The sequence below is a fragment of the Strigops habroptila genome, chromosome Z (assembly GCF_004027225.2).
Source record: "Strigops habroptila isolate Jane chromosome Z, bStrHab1.2.pri, whole genome shotgun sequence".
NCBI lineage: Eukaryota > Metazoa > Chordata > Aves > Psittaciformes > Psittacidae > Strigops > Strigops habroptila.
The window spans coordinates 13,498,263-13,519,266 of record NC_044302.2 but is presented as its reverse complement, the minus strand read 5'-3'; positions in this window follow the sequence as shown (position 1 = coordinate 13,519,266).

The window sequence follows — 21,004 nt, the reverse complement described above, 5'->3', positions numbered from 1 at the left end:
ATATTTTTTTCCGAGCATTAACGCTGCTTTATCTACAGTCAGTACATTTCCTTGCTTTTGCATTTGCAAAAAGGCACTATTTAAAAAAGACAGATTTTTGCATGGTTGTGTTTCAAGCTAGGAGTCTCCCACGCTGCAATCAAGGGTAATGGCAACTGCTCACAGGTGTACATATATCACATAAACAAGTGAAACATTGATTGTGAGGGGTGCAGTGACAGTCCTCTATCCATAGCATAATCTTCTCAAGAGATATTTAATCAGATGATTATTTACATCTTAAAGACCAAGGAAAGGGAAAATGTTAACATCGAATTATGGGGAGGAATGATAAAGAAGATGCTATGTATGAAGTGCTCATCACAGAACTGATGAATAAAGGGTTTGCCTGAATATGCCTTAACACCACTAGTGCAATCTAAGCCCAGCCACTTGCATGATCTAAATCAGCAGAATCCACTGAATCTCATAGAGTTTCAGCAGATCAAAACCCAGGAGGCCATGCCCTGACCTGTTTCTGCAGAGCTGAGCAAATCTGATGTTTTTTCCTCATCTTAAGGATTTTTTTTACAATTTCAAAGTTAATTCATATTATACAACATTATAAACCACATTACAGAACATGCAGAATCAAATGTCACCTTGAAAGGCTTGTTCTTTTGTACATAAAATTTTCCCAGTTTAAACTGAATCTGGGTAGAGATAGAACACTGAGCTGAAATTTATTCTGCTAATACTGAAATGGAAGAAGGCTTGCAAAAGCCAATGAGGTTTCTAGTGGCATATAAAAACACTTGGAGAGCTTATGGCACAAATTGTAGTTACATCCCTTACACTAAGCCTTTCTTTTAGTAAGTACACATTTCCTACTGTAAGAGCCAGCTTCTTTTCTCAGCTGTGTAGTTCAAGGAGCTTGCCAGCAGTACTTAGATAGTGGCAGACTCAGAACTGGGACTGGTAAGGGCTCTGATCAAAAAAGAATAATCGAATGTTACAGGTGAAATTCTTCCACTAATTCAAGACATTTCACTGAAGAATACAAAATATTTGGAATCATTTGAGTTGAGAGCCACAGAAAGAGTAACAACGCGGAAGGCAGAACAGGTCATTGTATCGTCTGTTGGATTAGTTCAAATACGCAACCCCCAAGTCACTTCCATTTGATACAGCTTTGACTCCAGAATGAACTATCAACTGCAGAGATGTTAAATCCTTAAACTATGTTTTGAAACAGATGACAGTTACTTTAAAGCCTGGGAAACTACTAAGGGCTTAAAGATGAGTGACTGGTGTACATCAACAATTACTCCTATTTTTAGGATAGGAGTTGTGAGGTTTTTGACAACTGGTGCTGTTAAGTAGAACATGCCTGTAGGATTCAGAACTCTACTTCCTACACAAAAAACTATTGCCATGAATCCAAAGCTTTGGGGTCACTGTATTCTGATCACCCAACATCAAACACTGTAGACAAAAACCACACTAGAAATGGTAAGATGCTCATCATTCACTTCAGTAGCTCATCAGAGCAGCTGCTTTACTGCTTACCCTCGGTCTGCAATATGTGTACCCTTATTGTCCATTAGCTTGTAAATTAAATGCTGGAGTGGACTAGCTGGACAGGATTTACATAAAATCTCAATCAAATTCACTGCAGCACACCTTTCTCTTTGGTAATTAGATTCAGTGTCATTTTTGGTTTTCTGAACCCAATAACACATTTCTTTATGATATCTTAGCAATTTTCTTTAGCAAATGCATTCCTATGCATCACTTTTAAAAAGCACCAGCTGCACCAGTAAAAGTGTGCATCCATTCACTGAAAAGTCAAAAAATCCAAATGTATATTAATACATCTATACTCACTGAACTCTCAAGCACATCTAAATAGCTATCACTTGTTCCTGATTCCCAACAGAGTGCCCCACATATTGCTGATGAAAATGCAATACAGTGGGTGCAAAACTGGTTGAAGAATCATACCTAGAGAGCAATTATCAATATACCACAATCAAGATTAAAAAAACATCAAACAGGGGGTCTAGATCAGGTACTCTATATTCAGCACTTCCATTACTGACCTGGATGATAAAGTGCTAGGCTTATAAAACTCTTTGAACAGATCAAACCAGAATACACTACAAGTATGTTGAGTTGTAGGAAAAGCCAGGTAAATTAAGAAAAGCTCTGAAAGTATTTTGAGGCCATAAAGAATGTTTAATGTCATATTTGGATGCATAAACACATGAATGAAGAAACAAAGTAATTTTTCTGCTCTATATATTGGGAAGACCTCAGATGATAGCAGTTAGAGGCACCTTTCTTCAACAAAGCTGTGATCCAAGCAAAGAAAAATCTCGATGCAATGATAAATCAAGAAGCCATAACCTAGTGGGTTAATTAACTCGCATTATTAAGCCAGAAAAGGAATGAGAGAGGTATGTTATGTGTTAACCTGGTAACAATTTGCAGTCACATTAAAGGCTGCAGAAGAGAAGAATGGATTCAAAGCTGCCCTAAGCCACAATGAAGAGAGTAAGAAATAACAGGTTTAAATTGGAGGAAGGAAGAGTCAGACTGGATATCAAGTGAGAACTGTTGTATGGGAAAAACAGTGAAGCACATGAAGAGCTTTCCTGGACATATTGTGCAGTTTCCTTGAATGATGTTTTTAAATGAAAAAACAAGACAAGCATCTGCCAGGAATGACACAGGACCAATCAGTTAGACCACCCCGGAGCAGGAGGATGGCTTTGATGCCTCTTAGAAGCCCTTCAAGTTCTTGTGACTAAATTTAAAGTCACAGCTTTAACATTTTCTAGGGATGCTAGAAATGTGAGAGGTCCTTGTTTTGAGATGAAAACCACACAGACTTCCAGTTCTTCGAATCTTTTTGAAATTTTAAGTTAAGATTTCTTATTCACGATTCCTGAGCTTTTTTGCAAGAGCATCATGTGATGAAGAACTTCCCTGTGTTGCAATCTATTCCAACACCTCCTCATCTTCACTTGCTGCTCCAACTGTTATATTTCTTTTGATATGTTGAAGAAACCTGTACCATGTATCAATTCAAATCTGACGGAACCTCTCTGGCGTACTTACTGACTGGATGGCTAATTGGCTATCACAGCTGCAGTTCACAGCAACATATCTTTTTCTTATCTTAATGGTCCTTTTAAGATGCCCAATGATGGTAAATTGTAATTTAAAAGTTTATTCATTTCCATACTTGCTGCCAAAGGATTCCTGATAGAAATTTGTTTTCCTTATCTCATACCAAGTTCATAGATGAACTATAAACTTAGACTGCTAAATATTCCTGTACCATCAACTTTAATTTCAGTCTGGGATGCTGAAGGCTTTTTTCCATTTATGAAGACGATATAAGGCTGCACCTTTTCCAATAACACAACCATTCCTTATTCCATTCGGCATAGCCTTTTCTGTACAACACTTCTTGTAGAAATGGGAGATTAATTCCCTATCACAGTAAAAAGTTCTCTGGTCATTTTTTAGACTTAGTTCAACTAAAATTTGAAGTCTCCATGCAGTAAACTTCTTCATTTGATGCTCAGACTTCAGGGCACAGAGGCAATTTGATTCTCAACCTCTAGTCTGGAAGATTGATCCTTAAAGGCAGGGAATGATGGTTTAATCACACCAAAAGGATACAGCAATTAGAACTCAAACTAAATCTGAACTTGCAGCAAACACTGGTGGAGAAATTTGTGAGCTACGTGTTCTCCATCTAACATGTTCTCTCACTGTTATGATCTGTAACAAATCAAAAGGCTGTGGCAACAGTAATGCAATGTTGATGATGCTGTTCCATCACACAGCTCCCTCATTTAGAGGGGTTCAAATACCCTGTTATTATAGGAATCTTTTAACTATTAAAATGAAACCCAGTGAAAAGCAGCAACAAGGCTCTGCACAGAAACAATCTTTACCAATGCAGAACATCTGAGGGCGGGAAATTAAGTGTAACAAAATCTTATGTCGAGACTGGTGAGAAGAAAGAAGGGTTGGATTAAAGATGGATGAACCCCATAGTCAAAATCAGAAGCAAAAGCTCTCCTATTCATTCTCCTTTTTTATTTAAACACAAAAAGATTTTGAGTTTTTGCTCCACCAGGGTGTTGTGAAAATTTAAGAAACCTCTGGGGTTGGAGAAAAGATGGATATCCTCTACTGACCTGCAGATGGGCCAGTCTAAAGGTCAAGGCCCAGAAGCCTTTGAAGGGAGGTACAAGTTCAGCTTATTTGACAGACATACTTCTCTCTAACTACTGCCTTAATTTTTTAGGTTTTATGGGCTGGCGGAGAAAGGATGTGAGTGTCTTAGCACAGTCTGAATCAGTTTTTCCAGTGAAGATTCTGGAAGGGATCTGTCCTTGTTATCTACCAAAATGTTGACAAGGTAAAAAGAAAACCTATTTTTACCATCATTAACTTCAAGGAATAACTACTGTTAGAGAATGGCTTGGCTACCAGGGAGCCGCCTGAGCCATAGCAACACTGCCTGGCCTGGGACTCCCACTATTTCACTGAGTTAGCTTTAAAAAAGAACATAACACTAGGGCAAGAACTGATGGCAATGAGTAACTCTGGGTATGCAATTGAAAGCAAAACAAGGCTGCATGAACAAGCATGGGAAAACCTGATCTAAACTGTCATTACTGAACACCCCCCCAGTACGGATAAGGTCCAGCTGTGAAGATGACATTCCTCTCTGGAGAAGAGCCAAGCTGGAGGAGGATGTGTCCCACCACCATTGCTATGATGTTTGAGTTGCTGCCAGCTATTCATCATCTGTCAGTCAAAGTTTTCATTGCTCAGAAAGGAAAAAGTCATACAAAGAATGAAACATCTGTTAGGAGAATAAGCTGCTTTTTATGGTGTTTGCTGTATGCAGCAACATGCCTGCAGTCCCAGGCCATGTTTGCTATAACACACTGACTCACTGCCTCTCCACTACGCAGTTTTGACTCCCGAAGTCACCTTGACTGGAGCAAGTATTAATTTCTGCAAGTGGCATTTTAAATGTTTCCACAGACAGAGTTAAAGGCAAGTGTGAGCAGATTGTAGGTACAGCTCCTTACCCAGCTGTCCTTTTGGAGCTCTGCTAAAGTTACATACCCAGCAGCCACTGAGTTTTTCCTTACACATAGTCTGGAGTGTAAAGTCACAGTAGTATTCAAAAGGTTAAAGTAGAGTGAACTGTTAATTTTAATGCTTTCTCTAAGCTTCAGTTTTAATAAGCGAAAATGATGTTCTTATTTGCAGTAAAGTGGTGTTATAAAATTCTGTCTGTCAAGCTCATTTTAAAACCATGGAAATAAATGATCTGACAAAATCAGGCTATTAGACAAGTGAAGAAGAGTGATTTCCATAAAAGTAGAGGAGCTGTTCCTTAATTTCACACTTGGTAGTCTTTTGGGTCGACTAAATTTTTAAATAAGTGATAAAATTATATTAGCGCAATTGCATTTTTATAGATTTTTTTGGTCATTGTACTCTTTTTCAATTCCTTTATTTTAACTCAAACCATTCTGTTGAAAGGTTACCTCTCAACTTATGTTACCTCATAACAGTTTCTGCTCACACAACAGAACTGTAGGTTCACAAATCCTCTATAAAAATACCCAGAATGACCAGGCTGACCCAGAAGTATTCTAAAGTGGAAAGATCATTTTATTGTAGTTATGTATTGCTGAAATGCTGGCCCTGCATACTGCATTTGACTGTCTGCAGGAACAGATGCGTAGTAAGTCACTTCAAAGAGGTTTGGTTTCATATATGAACATTTTCCTTAGAAGCAGAGTAAAATTTCTGTCATCTACACCATGCATGTAAGAACTAAACAAACAGGATGTTTCTCCATGTCCAGATGAGCATGGCAAGGACAGTTTTCACAGATTCATAAGTCACTGTTCACAATACCTAGCCAATGAAGATCAGACAGGCCTGTTTCTCCACTCAAAATACACAGCTCGATGCCAGGAGATGTCACAAAGTCATTCTGGGGCTGGTGCCCTTCAAACACATCCCAGGCAACAGGAGAAATGACTGCTCATATTTGACCCTCCTGTTCACCCCAGAAACGAGGGAAGTTTCCACACCCACAACTCAAAGGCGAATTTCTGTTGCCAGTTTTCTTAGCCTAGCCTGAGGAAAAAGGAGCAAGAATGTGGCTTTTCTCATCTGAGCCTAACGACCCATTTTGGGAGCAGAGCTGCATACAGAAATTTGGAGACACTTATAGTACCACAACCTCTACTATGGATTAACTTTTCTATCTCTGGAAATTTGTGACAAGCTTTTTTCTGACAAATCAAATCTCACATTTCAAGACAAAAGCTAATTCTCCTCCTCACAGGTTTAAATAATGTTCTCATAATTATGTTGTAGTAGGGAGGTCAGTATAAAAGGAAGTTGACCTTTTATGAGGTCAACGGCTCTTCATCTCATCTCAGTTTCATTTGTTTGTTCAGAGAAGAGATCCAATACATTGATACACAGGTTGTGACATGCTGTTTGAACATTAGCTTACTATAATTGGTCATGTCATCATGCATCATATTAACAATATACAAAAGAGTGCCCTGAAATAATTGTCTTATAGATCCATCACATACCACGGTGAAGCTTCTAGGACTGTTATCCAGCAGCATCCAATTGTGATGTACATTCTACTTGAGGTCTGGATCTAAACATCACTGTCATCTTAATAGTAAGTGATAGATTAATAACTTCCTGCTGGCTTGCAAAACCTACATGCATCTTTTATGCATGTAAAAGATGGCAATACAAATTTATTGTCACTGAGCATGCTCAAAATAGAAGGCTTGCACGAAAGCAAAAACTTCTTTGTGTATATTTTTCAAACTAACTGCTCTAAATTTTCTCAAGTGTGGCAATTCCTTACACCTAGTGATGCAGCTAATTGTATTGCAATAAGTTGTTCCAAAAAGTAGAAGTAGCAGAATATTTTCATCTATCAACTGCATGAGACACACGACCTTGAAACACAGAATGAAAAAATGCACTATCACCTTGGATTTATGTCATATATCACACAGATAGCATTTTTTGCACAAACATTTTTACATCTTCTTTCTCCATGCTTTCATAGATTTTAAGAAAAGTGCAAAATCAGGTTCATTCTACACAGAGCAATCTAAGTGTATTTCAGTCAAATTTTGGTGTAATTAGGATGCCCTAATCTCCTGGGAAGTTTTGAGATTTTCAGCTAATAACTTTCTTTCCCCCCCTTCCTTTTTCCAGCTATTTGACAGTGAGAAGTACAAGTGATTTAACTCCTGATGCAGTAATCCCAATTCCCAGCAGTTACTTTATTAAGAGGTTAAGTGCAGAAGCAGGTCTTTCAGTCAGAAATCCTCCTACCTATGGTTGTTGTAGTCCTGGAACATCACCAGCTTGACCCACACTCAACAAGAAAGTAAACATAATTATCCTCCTTATACCCAACACGAACCATTGGCATGTAGATGCCATAATCCCCAGCAGAGGCACTTTGTAAGAGAGAAGTCCTGCAAGTAGATAGAACTAGAGTATAAGCAGAGATCTTAAATAAATCCAAGATATTTTCCCTCACTCCCACCCCAGAAGTTTTCCAGGAAGGGTTCATGGGCAGCAGTTTACAGAACCCAGGCTTTATACTTCTGCAAAAAAACAGTTGGCGATTCTGCAGGGTCTGCACTATTTCTTGAGTGAGTCAACACCGAGTGAATGGCATGGTATTTGTGCAGCTGGTAGTACTATTTTTCAGATAAGATGGAAAACTATGCAAATTTTAATAAACCACGCAGACAAAACTATTAACAGTCCTACAGCCTGTTCCACATCTTATCTTGGTCTTTTACATAGATTTCAGCTGATCTGCTCTACCCTACATGGCTGCAGTCCCTCTAGACTGGAAGCGCAGAGCAATGGCACTCTGCACCTCTTGAGCACCAGCAACACATGCAATGAGGCTGGGCCCCAGTGGAAGGAGCCTTGTGGAGCAGGAAGCTATATAACTGTGCTTCTCCTCCCTTCACCACTCCCCAGCCTTCCTCCCCTCCCCCATAAAGCTTGGTATATTCCATCTATCAGAAAATCATAGAATCACCGACGGGTTTCATTGGGTTGGAAGGGACCTTACAGCTCACCTACTTCCAACTCCCTGCCACAGGCAGCGACACTTTCCACCAGACCAGGTTGCTCCAAACCCTGTCCAGGCTGGCCTTGAACCCTACCAGGGATGGAGCAGCCGCAGCCTCTCTGGGCAACCTGTGCCACTGTCTCATCACCCTCACAGGGAAGAGCTTCTTCCTAATATCTCATCTCAATCTTCCCTCTGCCAGTTTAAAGCCATTCCCCCTTGTCCTGTCACTACATATGCTTTTAAGAAGTCCCTCTCCAAATTTCTTGTCGGCTTTAGGCACTGGGAGTTGCTCTAAGGTCTCCCCAGAGCCTTCTTTTCTCCAGGCTGAACAAGCCCAGCTCTCTCAGCCTGTTTTCACAGGAGAGGTGCTCCAGCCCTCTGATCATCTTCATTTCTTTCCATCCCTGCTATTTCTGCTTGTTGATCTCTCCTTCTCCTTAGCACAAGCCCAAGGGTCTGGGACCACCACTCCAGAAAGCTCAGACAGGTGAACCAGCTCCAGGAAGGGAGCTGTTCTGTAAGATAATCTCACTGCTATGGGGCAAACCCACACCTTGAGGACGTTCCTGACAAGCTATTAAGCATAGTAACACACTATGCCACCTTCACCACGTGAAAGCCCCCAGCATAGAGCAACACAAAGTCACCAGTGTCACCCTACAACACACCTTAAAGCCCTCAGCCATGGCACATGGAGGAGTCTACCAGGGATGCTGCAACCTGTGGCATCCAAGAGACTCATCATTTTTTAAGCCTAGGCAAAAATAAGTTTCGCTTACCAGACACGAAGGAAATGCAGTACTGTAGCTGCTCAGCCGCAGCCTCACACACTCCTTCCTGGATGCTAAGTACAAATAAGCAAGCTTTGGGCACTCTAGCAGCTCCACTCCACACAGAAGATGCACAGCCAACACAAGTGAATCCATGCTCTCACTTTTCTTAAAAGGAGAGCTGATTTAAAGCTCAGTTATCTTGGGCTCTTGAAGCGCAATACATGTGCCTAAAACGAAGTGGAAGGAATTGTGCACAACTGGCAAGGAAGGTCACAGCCCCTCTCCGTTCATCTCAGTTCAGCTCACAGCCCCCATCTGGGAAGACTGGAAGGGAAAGGACACAGAAGTTATTCTTTCAGTATCAACTCACAGTGGTTGATCCAAACACCACAGAAGCATTCAAATCAAGTTTTTCAGCTGCTCTCATAGACTTCATGTGAGACCCTTCTGCAACATTAACTTCAAAATTAGCCATCATTTTAAACACTCAGATATTGATTTATTTGAACAGATAGGGTTCTGGTTATTTAAACAAACAAGGCTACAATACAGTAAATGTAAATCCACCTTAAAGCTGGAAGCTGGGGCACTGCACCGCAGCTAGTTTATTGCTTGGAACATCTTCCCATGAACACAACGCAAAGCGGTTTTGCACTGGGGCTGATTGTCAAGGAAATTAGTTTTATCTCTTGGGCACCAGCAGCCTGCACTGTCCAAAAGACCACCTCACCCACACCAAGCCTGGAGTGGGGGGTACTCATCTCCCACACCCTCAATTCACTGAGCACCTCTTGGCTGGTGGAAGGCTTCTTTCTTCTTGTAGTGACTGGAAGGACTGGCTGAACTAGGGTGTTTTGATTGACAAAGTATAAAATTAGAGGAAGAGTTATAATAGCTAACAGGTGTGTTATGAAATTGAAAGATGAATAATCCTCACCAACAGTTCCTACAACAAAACTTCAACACGGTGGAGGTAACATCTTTCAAAGCCACCAAGACACTCCTTAAAAGATGTTTGTAATGAACACAAATTATTCTCAGACACCTTCTGGTAATAACGAAGTTCTTATTGTTGTATTCTGTTAACAAATAGTTTTTATTACATCAAATAAAGGTGCGAATCCATATCAGATTTGACTATTAACACATGAGTAACAGCCACACCAGCATGAGGTAAAAAGTTTGTAGTGTATTTGCTTTTCAGTGGTAGTCATCTTTTATATGAATCTTGTTTAAAATCTATTGGGAGATTTTTAACAAACAAGACCAACTCCCCAGCCATACACTACAAACACAGAGCATTGTAGCTGTTAATAAGGGTATTCATCATGAGACAGCCTATTTTTGGCATTGTATATGACAGTCTCAGTAACTTACAATTGTCACTTGAATGTGAACTTATCATTTAATTACACTCAGAGACTGCTTTCCCATATCACCCGGCAAGTTAGTTAACCACACAGCAATTCTCCAGCTAATCCAAGTGCGACTGGATCAGTCTAAGGTGCATAACACATCTCTCAACTCCTGGGAACCCCTATGGAGCAGTTTATTTTCACCTTTGTTTTTGTTGTTTGTTTTTTTTTTTCCTTGAATTTAAATATGCATTGTCAAATGCTCCAAGATTTTGAACAGATAAATAAGTTGCTTAAAAAAAGATGAATTTTAATTCATCATAAAGTAACCAATGTGAAGCCAAACGGACAGACAGAAAGCATCAGAAAAAAAGCCCCAGTAAAACCTTGGAAGAAAAAGAGACCAGTGATTGGCAAATGTTTTACTGCTTCATAATCAGTGTATCTTATAAAAACAACAAGTGTCATTGTGTAATTTACTCATACTTAGTGTGGATTAAGAGCACATTTTGCAAAGGATGTGGGGTGCAAGAGGCTTTTATTGGTATAGGAAGCATACGCTTATGTTAAAACATACAATAATATTTTAAGATCTTACACTGCCCCAAAGTTTCATTAAATGCATATTTCTTTGTTTCTATCGTATGCCTTATGCAATGGTGACAGATAGCTACAGTGCTCTACCTTGATGCAATTCAGTTTCATGGGGATATGAAGCAGCTGTATCCCGAGGGACATGGTCAATCTGAAATGCCACCTGACTTCTATAACATCATAGTGTATCCATATAAACAGTTATCACTGGTATTTTCTCCTTACCTGGGAAGGCACACACAAGAAGCATTGCTTCCTGAAAGAGGCTCTCAATCTTTTGCAGACAAAAGCAAAGAAGGACGAAAAAAAAAGGGGGAGGGGGGCTGGCTGTGTCTCCTTGCTCCTATTCTGCTTCTTAAGTGCCAGAGCCACCCTACTGCATGAGCCTTAAGCATTGACAGAAGCAGGTGCCCCAACCACCCGTGAGTTTGGTCCGTACCAATAAAAGTCAGTATGTATTGCCTATGCAGTACATATTACATCCCCTCAGAGAGGCATTAAAATGCCAGCTACATTTAAACAAGTGAATGTCTGGCCCCTAATAAAACCCACATAATTTAATACTAATGAGTCTACCAATTATGACCTAGTCTCTGAACTTCCTTTCTGGGAAAAATCATTGGAAAGGTAGTTCAATGCCAGCTCTAGCAATTACACTACTACTTCCATACAGAGAGCCCCAGCTTCACTTCTGGTGACTGCATTAACTGATTTGGGGTGCAGAGGGGGAGTGAGGTGAGGCACAACTGCCTCCCTGTGAAAACAAACACAATCTAAACAAGCTTACTGATCTCAGACCAACCAACTGCTTTCACAGCTTAATCAGAATACACTGACTTCAGTGGCAGTATCAAAAAGTAAGCGACTGCTTTGTAAGAGGTAACTGCTAAATAGCTTAATAGTGCTGCTGCTTGTATAAGGTTTCCCACTTGAAAAGTGCCACAAACCCCACATTCACCAGTATTTCTTTCTGTATCTATAGGAGTCCTCCTTGAGATCAAGTGCAAGGGACCTTAAAGCTCACCCAGTTCCAACCCCCTGCCACGGGCAGGGACACTTCCTACTAGACCAGGTTGCTCCAAGCCCCATCCAACCTGGCCTTGAAGACTAACAGTATGGGACACCCACAGCTTCTCCGAGCAGTGCAGCATGTGCCAGTGCCTAATCACTCCCACACTGAAGAAAATACAGCATGCAAATATAGAAAATACATATACATACAGCACGACTACAACACCTACAGACCACAAGACAGAGGGCTCTCAATCACCTGTTTTTTGTTGAGCTTGGGTGCAGACATGTTATTTTCTCTGTTTGAGATAGAACTCAAGATTAGGTGGAAAAAAGGTCTCCCTACACAAGCAAGAAACTATCGCTCAACAGCAACAGGAAGTACACAGCCAAATTTAGAGGGCAGTTCAGGATGGCACTGCCTACAATAATGTTCTTTATGCTGCCTGCAGCAAGGTTGCCAGCTTAGGTCTAGAAGACAGCATCCATTCATCATCTATCCGGAATGTAATTCAGTGCTTAACGTATGTGCAATTAGTAGGTTCTGCTATGACAATAAGTTCCACTTTCGAGCTGACTGTTGAACCCCACAGAAAGTTTGGCTGGTGGAGAACAGACCCATCTGCCTACTACACTTGAACCTGCCACAATCCCATTTGGCATTTAGTATATGTACAATTAGATGCCATACCTTTGCCTGTCCCTGGACACAATCACCGTGTTCTGCTTCTCATACAGCCGTCCTCTGGAAGCCCTGCAAGGCCTTCTGTCAGGCAGCACTGAATGCCGCTGGTATACCTTTAATTCATGGTGTACCTTTAATTTCTGTGACATGCCGAGATAATACAGTGAGGAGTTCTTTAGAAATGCTATAAATAGCTTAAATAAATAGATATTCTCTGTGGTGGGTCCTCAGCTCCGGAACTGACTCTTGCCAGAAATCCATCAGAGCCTGAATCTGGCAGGCTCTTGTAGGAGATGCGAGACACATCTTTCTACATTCCAGCTCACTAAGTGCAAGTGCCTGGCTGGTTCTGTGAAAAAGGGAAGAAAAAAATGCCTGAAACACAAGGGGTCACTCCCTGTGCCAGCTTGAAAGTTGCCTGCCATTAGTTCACCATGTACTAACTGTTGGAAAGAGCACGTAGATACTACAGTGCTAGTGCCTTGTAAATACATACAATAATTAAAGCCGATTATTACAAGAAACAGCTTTGTGATCCTTTGAGACAAAGGGCTCACCGTGGATATATGGTATTATCTTAGTTAGTACTAAACAATGTTGCATACACTATCACTGCCAAATGTGTTAACTCCTCACCTTGTCCCTTGATGAGCTATGACTGCATCTTTAAAAAAAGATTGCTCTTGAAAGGTATGCATTTGATAGTCAAACAAAACAGCCTCAAAATCACTTTAGAGCAATGGAGAAGTGGCTTCTATTCCTGGCCTCTGAAGTCAAATAACTGTCACAACTTTGCCTAAACTAACCAATGCCTAGGGTTTCAAGGTATTTAATTACATGAATGAATTATAGAAACACAGAGAATAAGTGGAAATGCCTCCCATTCAGAATCAGACATTTTGTCTCAAAGTCTGGCATCCTTAGCTCCCTCAGTAGAGAATCAAGATGAAGTCAAAGTTAGCATTGTTACGTTATTTCTTTTTATAGCAGTTGCCTGGAAGTTCGCAAGTGCCAGTCCATTAGTGTGCTGTCGCTCACTAACATCACCTATTTTGTCCTTAAGAAAACAGTTCTGTATCCATTTTTGAACATCAAAAGCACAGACATTCATCATTTTAAACTTTTTATAGTGTGACTATTTCCAGCCTCTCCTGCCAAGATGTTAACATCAATAGTTTAATGTGACTGTGTATATATTATTTATTGAATGAAGCACATCTTAGTTATTTTGATTTTGGTCACAGAGTATTCGTTAAAAAAAAAAAAAAAAAAAAAGAAAAAAGGCAGAGTTTTACCTTCTTAGATGTTACAATTCTCTCACCTCTTGTCTTTCTAACCATGCTGCAAGTCTGTCAAGAAGAGCTCCAAAACAAATTTAACATTGTAATTATTGCAAAAAAGTCACCCTGGCATTTGGGTAGGAAGGCACCCCCCCCCCCCCCCCGCATGCTTCTACCACGGTGGCAAACTTATTTCAAAAATTCTGATGAAACGCTTTGTAAATTTTGTTATTCTGTGATGATAATAAATCATTATAGCCTTAAACACTTCTCTAGCTCGGAGCCTCAGTCACAAATTATCTTGTCATTCTGACCAAAACATTCTCCAAAAAAGCTTGACAAGTGCTAAAACCCAGAACATGAAACCATGTGTTGTTGTGAAAGCAAGATTCAGAAATGTCAATTAATTAGATTAAGAGGCTACTTTTAGCTTTACTTGTGTTGCCAAATAACCCTTAAAATATGCATAGCAGTGGAAGTCTACCTCAGCAATACAGTACTTCTGTGCAAAATAAAGACAATGGATCTGGTTAATAGGGGGAATTATTGTATCTGTCATTCAGACAAGGAGAATGATCTAGAAGCAAATGTCTTGCTCCTCTTTCCACTGTATGGATTCACAAGCAAGATAAATTCTGCCACTTACGAGTTTAGGCACATTTTTTTTTTCCCCCTGAAATCTGATTCAGATTAGAAAATAAAAGTCAAATCACTATTACACATCTCCATAAATAAAATGAATTTCTAACATCATTCCCTGTGTAGCTGTCTCCCCCCACCCATGAACTATCATCTTTTATTTGCATTTTCAAAGTTCACTTTAGAAAAGAGTGGTGCAATTAAATACATTATTCAACTTTCTCATAGCTACCCCCTAAAATTTTTAAATAATCCATATCCTCAATTTTATTTACACTATAAACTGTTCCTATATTTTACTGGTATGTTTGCTTTAAAAGGGGTTGTTGGCTTTAATAGCTCAGTTATTATCTCTGTAAACTAACATTCCACATTCCTCCTAACTAAATCCTATCAAATCATCTGTGCTTGCATTTGGAATACACATTCCACCACTGAAAATCAAATTTAAGCCAAATAATGTTCTGTTGAAACTAATATACATAAAGTGAATAGCTAAACATAGATTAATTGTAGTGAATAGCTAAACATAGATCAATTGTGATGAATTTAACAGTAAGTTTGTTAGAGGCAGGAGGGTCATGATATATAATACATCCAAATAAACTTGATTTCCTGTAAACCTTATTATTTTGTATTACAATTTTTAATGCTAGAACATTGTATCTCTTTAGAATAAAAAAAAAAAAAACCTGTTTGTGCTCTTATAAAAATGCATCACTCGTGATCTGGATCAGTATAAAGGTACAGGTTAGTACATACATAGGTGGGTAAGCAAACGTAGGTAAGCAAAATAGGAAGGACCCCAACAGTTGCAGATCTGCAGCTGGGACATCTGTAAGCCTCAGGCCCTGCCCCAGGACAAGACCAATTTACACCACAGGAGAGCTTTGGCTGAAGCTTAGAGACAGTAACTTGCAAGAAAGTAGCATCTCATTTAATTTTTCATTGAAATACATCAAAATAAGTATATTTTCTCATCTTTGCCCTTCCATCTTGTTCTTCCAAAGTACCTTGTCTCTGGCAAAGGTATCTGGAAAAGCCATCATGTCCTAGATAGGATGGTTGTGGGCACAGCAGTTTATCCTCAAAGTACATAAAATATGGTGTAAAGTGGCATCAGTCCTTGAGCAATAACCATCTTTGAATGGCATTTATTAACTCAAACAGTGAGTTTGGGCCTTCAGTTGTAGTTTTAATTCCTCATCTTAAAAAAAAATAAAAATTATTATTTCAACAGTTTGACTTTCGCCTGTTAGCTACGTTACAAACAATGATTTCTACAATAACCTTGTTCCTTCCCAGCCAGAACCTGTAGAGACCTGCAGTTTTACCTATGGCCTGGACTTGCCCTGCTAAGTCTTTCTCCTTTCTCATTCCTTGGCCTTTCCTTTCCTCACAGAGCACCTACATGGAATTTTGGTTGCTAGCTTGACCTGTGATTAAGTGACTGTAGGCAGCTACTTCTTCTTGCTGTTGAATACATACTTGAGTCTAATATCTGCTGCTAGGAAGTGAGATTCTGCAGAGAGTATCCTATGCAGCCCCTTTACTAAAGGGGGAGGGGGAAAAAAGAAGAGAGACAGAATATTTAAAGATACTTAAAAAAACTAAAACAAAACAACAAAAAAAACCAAAACACCCCCACAAAATAAAACATTAAAAAACCTACCAAAAAAAAAAAAAACAAAAACAAACCAAAAACCAAACCATCCCACACAAAAAAGCAAACAACAACAAAACACACAAAAGACCAAGATGCACCGCAAAATATTCTTAAGTTCTCTGGTCAAGTCTTGTTAAAAGCAGAACATCGTAAATCGTAGAATCATAGAATAGCTAGGGTTGGAAAGGACCTTGATATCATCCAGTTCCAACCCCCCTGCCATGGGCAGGAACACTTCACCCTAGACCAAGTCACCCAAGGCTCTGTCCAACCTGGCCTTGAACACTGCCAGGGATGGAACATTCACAACTTCTTTGGGCAACCTGTTCCAGTGTCTCATCACCATCACAGTAAAGAACTTCTCCCTTATATTTAACCTGAACTTCCCCTGTTTAAGTTTAAACCCATTACCTCTTGTTCTATCACTACAGTCCTTGATGAAGAGTTCCTCTCTAGTATCCTTATAAGCCCCCCTTCAGACGCTGGAAGGCTGCTATGAGGTCTCCATGCAGCCTTCTTTTCTCTAAGCTGAACAGCCCCAACTTTCTCAGCCTGTCTTCACACATGAGGTGCTCCAGTCCCCTTATCATCCTCGTGGCCTCTACTGGACTTGCTCCAACAGCTCCGTGTCCTTTTTATGCTGAGGACACTAGAAGTGCACACAGTACTCCAAGTGAGGTCTCACGAGAGCAGAGCAGAGGGGCAGGATGACCGCCTTCGACCTGCTGGTCATGCTCCTATTGATGCTGTTCAGGATACAGTCGGTTTCTGGGCTTTGAGCACGCATTGAAGCCAGCTCATGTTCAGTTTCTCATCAACCAACACCCCCAAGTCCTTCTCCGCAGGGCTGCTCTGAATCACTTCTCCGCCCAACCTGTAGCTGTCAGGGATTGCCCCAACCCAGGTGTAGGACCTTGCACTTGGCTTGGTTGAACTTCATAAGGTTGGCGCCAGCCCACCTCTCAGGCGTGTCAAGGTCCCTCTGGATGGCATCTCTTCCCTCCAGCGTATCAACTGAACTTCACAGCTTGGTGTCACCGGCAAACTTGCTGAGGGCACACTCAATCCCACTGACCATGTTGCTGACAAAGATGTTGAACAGGATCAATCCCAACACCAACACCTGAGGGACACCACTTGTTACTGGTTTCCAGTTGGACACTGAGCTGTTGACCACAACACTCTGCATGGGGCCATCCAGCCAATTCTTTATCCATCAAGTGGTCCATCCATCAAACTTATGTCACTCCAGTTTAGAGACAAGGATGTTGTGCAGAACAGTAACGAACACTTTGCACAAGTCCAAATAGATGACATCAGTTGCTCTGCCTCTATCCACCAGTTCTGTAGCCCCACCACTGAAGACCACCAAATTGGCCAGGCAGGATTTGACCTTAGTGAAGCCATGTTAGCTGTCACCAATCACCCCATTTTTCATGCGCCTTAGCATGCTTTCCAGGATAATCTGCTCCATGATCCTGCCAGGCACAGAAGTGAGACTGACTGGTTTGCAGTTTAAAATTGTATGAGAAGCAGATGGAGGCATTTCACTACAGAATGAGCCTTAAGTCAAAACAAATATTAACTGAAATATATCATCCACCAAGGATCAAGGCGAAAACTCAGGTGTTAGAGGCACTCTGCATGCAAAGGTGTTAAGTCTTGGCCTGCAGCTGCTCCCCAGTGGGGTAGGGACCTCCCATGCATCCTGTGTCCAATATGTCCATTCCCTGCAGAAGTTCTGAAGACCTCAGAACTTCAGAACAGCAGCTTTAAGTAGCTGTTTTGGCACTTAAATCCTGCTCTCTATGTCCGTGCTCAGGGAAGCCCTATGAAACTGAGCCCTAGCTGAAAATAGAACAGTGAGGACTAAATTAAACTAAAATTTAGTAAGAGGCCCCAAATGTTAACATTTTGTATTTATCTCAAACTTATTAACATTCCTATGAGTCTCTGAAACACTTTATTACCAATACATGGGATTGTGCTGCTATAATAGGCTTCCCCAAGGACTAACTAGGACTCCAGCTGTACTGCAGGATATGTTGTACTACATATTATAGGGTTAAATGGTGCTGTCTTATCTGCACAATGGGCATATTACGAGTGTAAATGAGGGAGCTCATTTGAGAAACCTGAAGTCTGCACTGAAGCACAGGGAAGGGTTGTACTATTAGTGAAAGAGGGTGAAGGCTTCCTTTTTCCAGTTGCAAGAGACTTAGTCATATGATTGATGTAGAAAACTTAACACCTCTGCCAGCAAAAAGAATGAAGCTTTGGCTAAAGCAACTCTACCTAACAGTGTGACAGGAGTGCAGTCTCACCTGAGCACAGAAGGCAGTCACAGTGTAAAATGGCAAAATGCAAGGCCATTCACTGCTTGTCAGAAACGGTTAGCAAAGGCAACAGTGATGCTAAGCCATGTTGGTCCCTCCCTCTGTTAAGAGCGAGAAAGCTAGTATTGCTTCCCACACAGCACAAGAAAACCCTGATGAACTGAACTGTTGACAGAGCAACATGAAAGCTCCATCAGAATAGTTAAAATGAAAATAGTCATTACCAATATATGGCAGGAAAGCAGATACAACATTGCAGGGAAGAAATGTGCTCTCTGCAATAGCCATGCACATCTGAGATGTTCAAAAAGGATTGTAGGTTACAGGAGCCCTCAAAGTTAATCTTCTGGTTATTCTGCAGCACAAGTAGGCCAAGAACACCCATGTCAGTTCATCACGAGGTGTAGTGATGGTGACTGCACTCCTCTGCAAGCTGCTCCATGCTCAACTTGTAGGTAGAGTTGGGCTCCGCTTGATAATCTGATGTCCTTTGCTGCAAGTTGAACTGATTCACTTTTGTCCTGCTGCTAACAGACACATAGGACATTTGATCAGCACCCATTGTATAACTAAAGACTGTTATCATGTCCTTGCTTAGACTTCTTGTTTCTAGACTAAACAAATCCAATTCTTCTAACTTTTCCTCACAGGTCATGTTTGCAAAACCTCTGATCATTCTTGTTGATCTCTTCTGAATTCTCTACAATTTGCCTCCATTTTTCTTAATGTCACCAACTTCAGCAGAAGTTTGGCAGGTTGGAGAATTGTTTCTTGCTGCAGAAGTCACCTGACACCCTGACCTTTAGCTCAACAATGAGAAATAGCATACAAGCTTCCTTAAAGAAAATGGTATTACATATATACTGTCATGTGTACTTAGTGTCATGCCACCTGCTTGCCACATCAACTAACTACTTTGCCTTAACAGCAACAAAGCAACAACAAACAATAAGAAAAGCTTTTACTTTTGTAAGCTGTTCTATAGACAATCTGATTATATAACTTAAAAATACAAGAAATCACAGCTGAGCTGCTTTAAAATTGTATTAAAAACTTTTTTTTTCCTCTCTCTCGACATCTCAAAAAAGCATTTCAAGAAAACAGAACAGACCGACAGAAAACTGGGGAAAAAACAAGCAACTGTATGCCCACTGTTAAATAGCTGTTAGCCAAAGTTACAGTGAAGTGAGTCAAGTAGCCTATAATTAAGAGAACAGTGCATTGAGCCTTTTTCTCAGGCTGAACATTAAAAAGACCATAATACTTCTTTGACAGGCCTATGAGTCAAATTTGCCACAGGTAGCAACTCACAGGGCTTACCTTCCTCACTGAAGACTGTGAAGTCCAACAAGAAGCACTTGCCACAAGGACCACCAGCAGGGAAATCCAGAGGCTTGTGATATTAGGCACATCACCTGCCCACCACACAGGAGTCAGTGATGGTCCCCAAACCATATCTCAGCTCCTATTTAACTCAGTAAGCACCTACATTTCTACCATGTGGGGAATGCCAAGCTCCCTGGCTGCTGCTCACCTGCAGGCGAGATATGGTAGACTGAGCTTTAGAGCTTCCCAGCAGGCAGAAAGCAGGGGAGCTTTTGGGGTGTGGTCTACAGGAGAGTGCTTGCAGCTGGGATGCTGAGCAGACGGCAGGCAGCACCTATCTAGGATCTGTTAGCCAAGAGTGATAGCACAGATGCTTTAGCTACTCTCCAGAGTATTTAATTTCTAGGTACTTGGTTATGTTGCTGTGGGTCTGATCAGTTTCAAAAAATCCCACTTGGCCACCAGACCTTTCCTGTTATTTGCAGGGCAGCCGGGGTGCTCAGCAGAGTGTTTCTGTCCAGGAGACAGCCCTGTAGAACATGGTCGGAAACCCGAGTGCTCTGGTGCTGGGTGTCTCTGATAGGTTTGTGACATTTAGCATCCCTCACAACAACCTCTTAGAAGAGAAGGCTGAATGGGAGGCTTTTGAGTGAGGGCAAGGAGAAGATGTGGCAGCAGAGCACACTGCTTATACAGAGGAGCATGCCAAGCTCCGGGCTACATCCAGCAGAAGAGGCACTAAAGCAGCTTTTGGAGTGCAGGAACAAGGCTAAGAGGGAGTATTACATGTGCTGAGATGTTTTCTGTGGGGTCAGAACTGTTTACACTATAATGTGCCTGCACCTGTGGCTTGGGGTGGCTTTGCCTGCTATTTGGTGCTTCCTGAGAAGCTGCTAATACACTCAGAGCTGATGAGACCACTGGTTTCATCTCTCCCTCCTTGGAGGCTTTTTTAATAAAAGCCCTGTTAAGGAAGTATAAGAGGGTGCTTTGTGCTTTTTCAATACCTAAATTACATTTTTAACATTAAATGCTAAAACACATGCTCTTTGTTGGGGTTTTTTTTTTGTTTGGTTTTTCTGTTTGGTTGGTTTGGTTTTTGAGGGTGTTTTTGGGGATTGCTTTTAGTTTTTTAGTTGAATAGTTTCTTGCTGGAGACTCACATATAT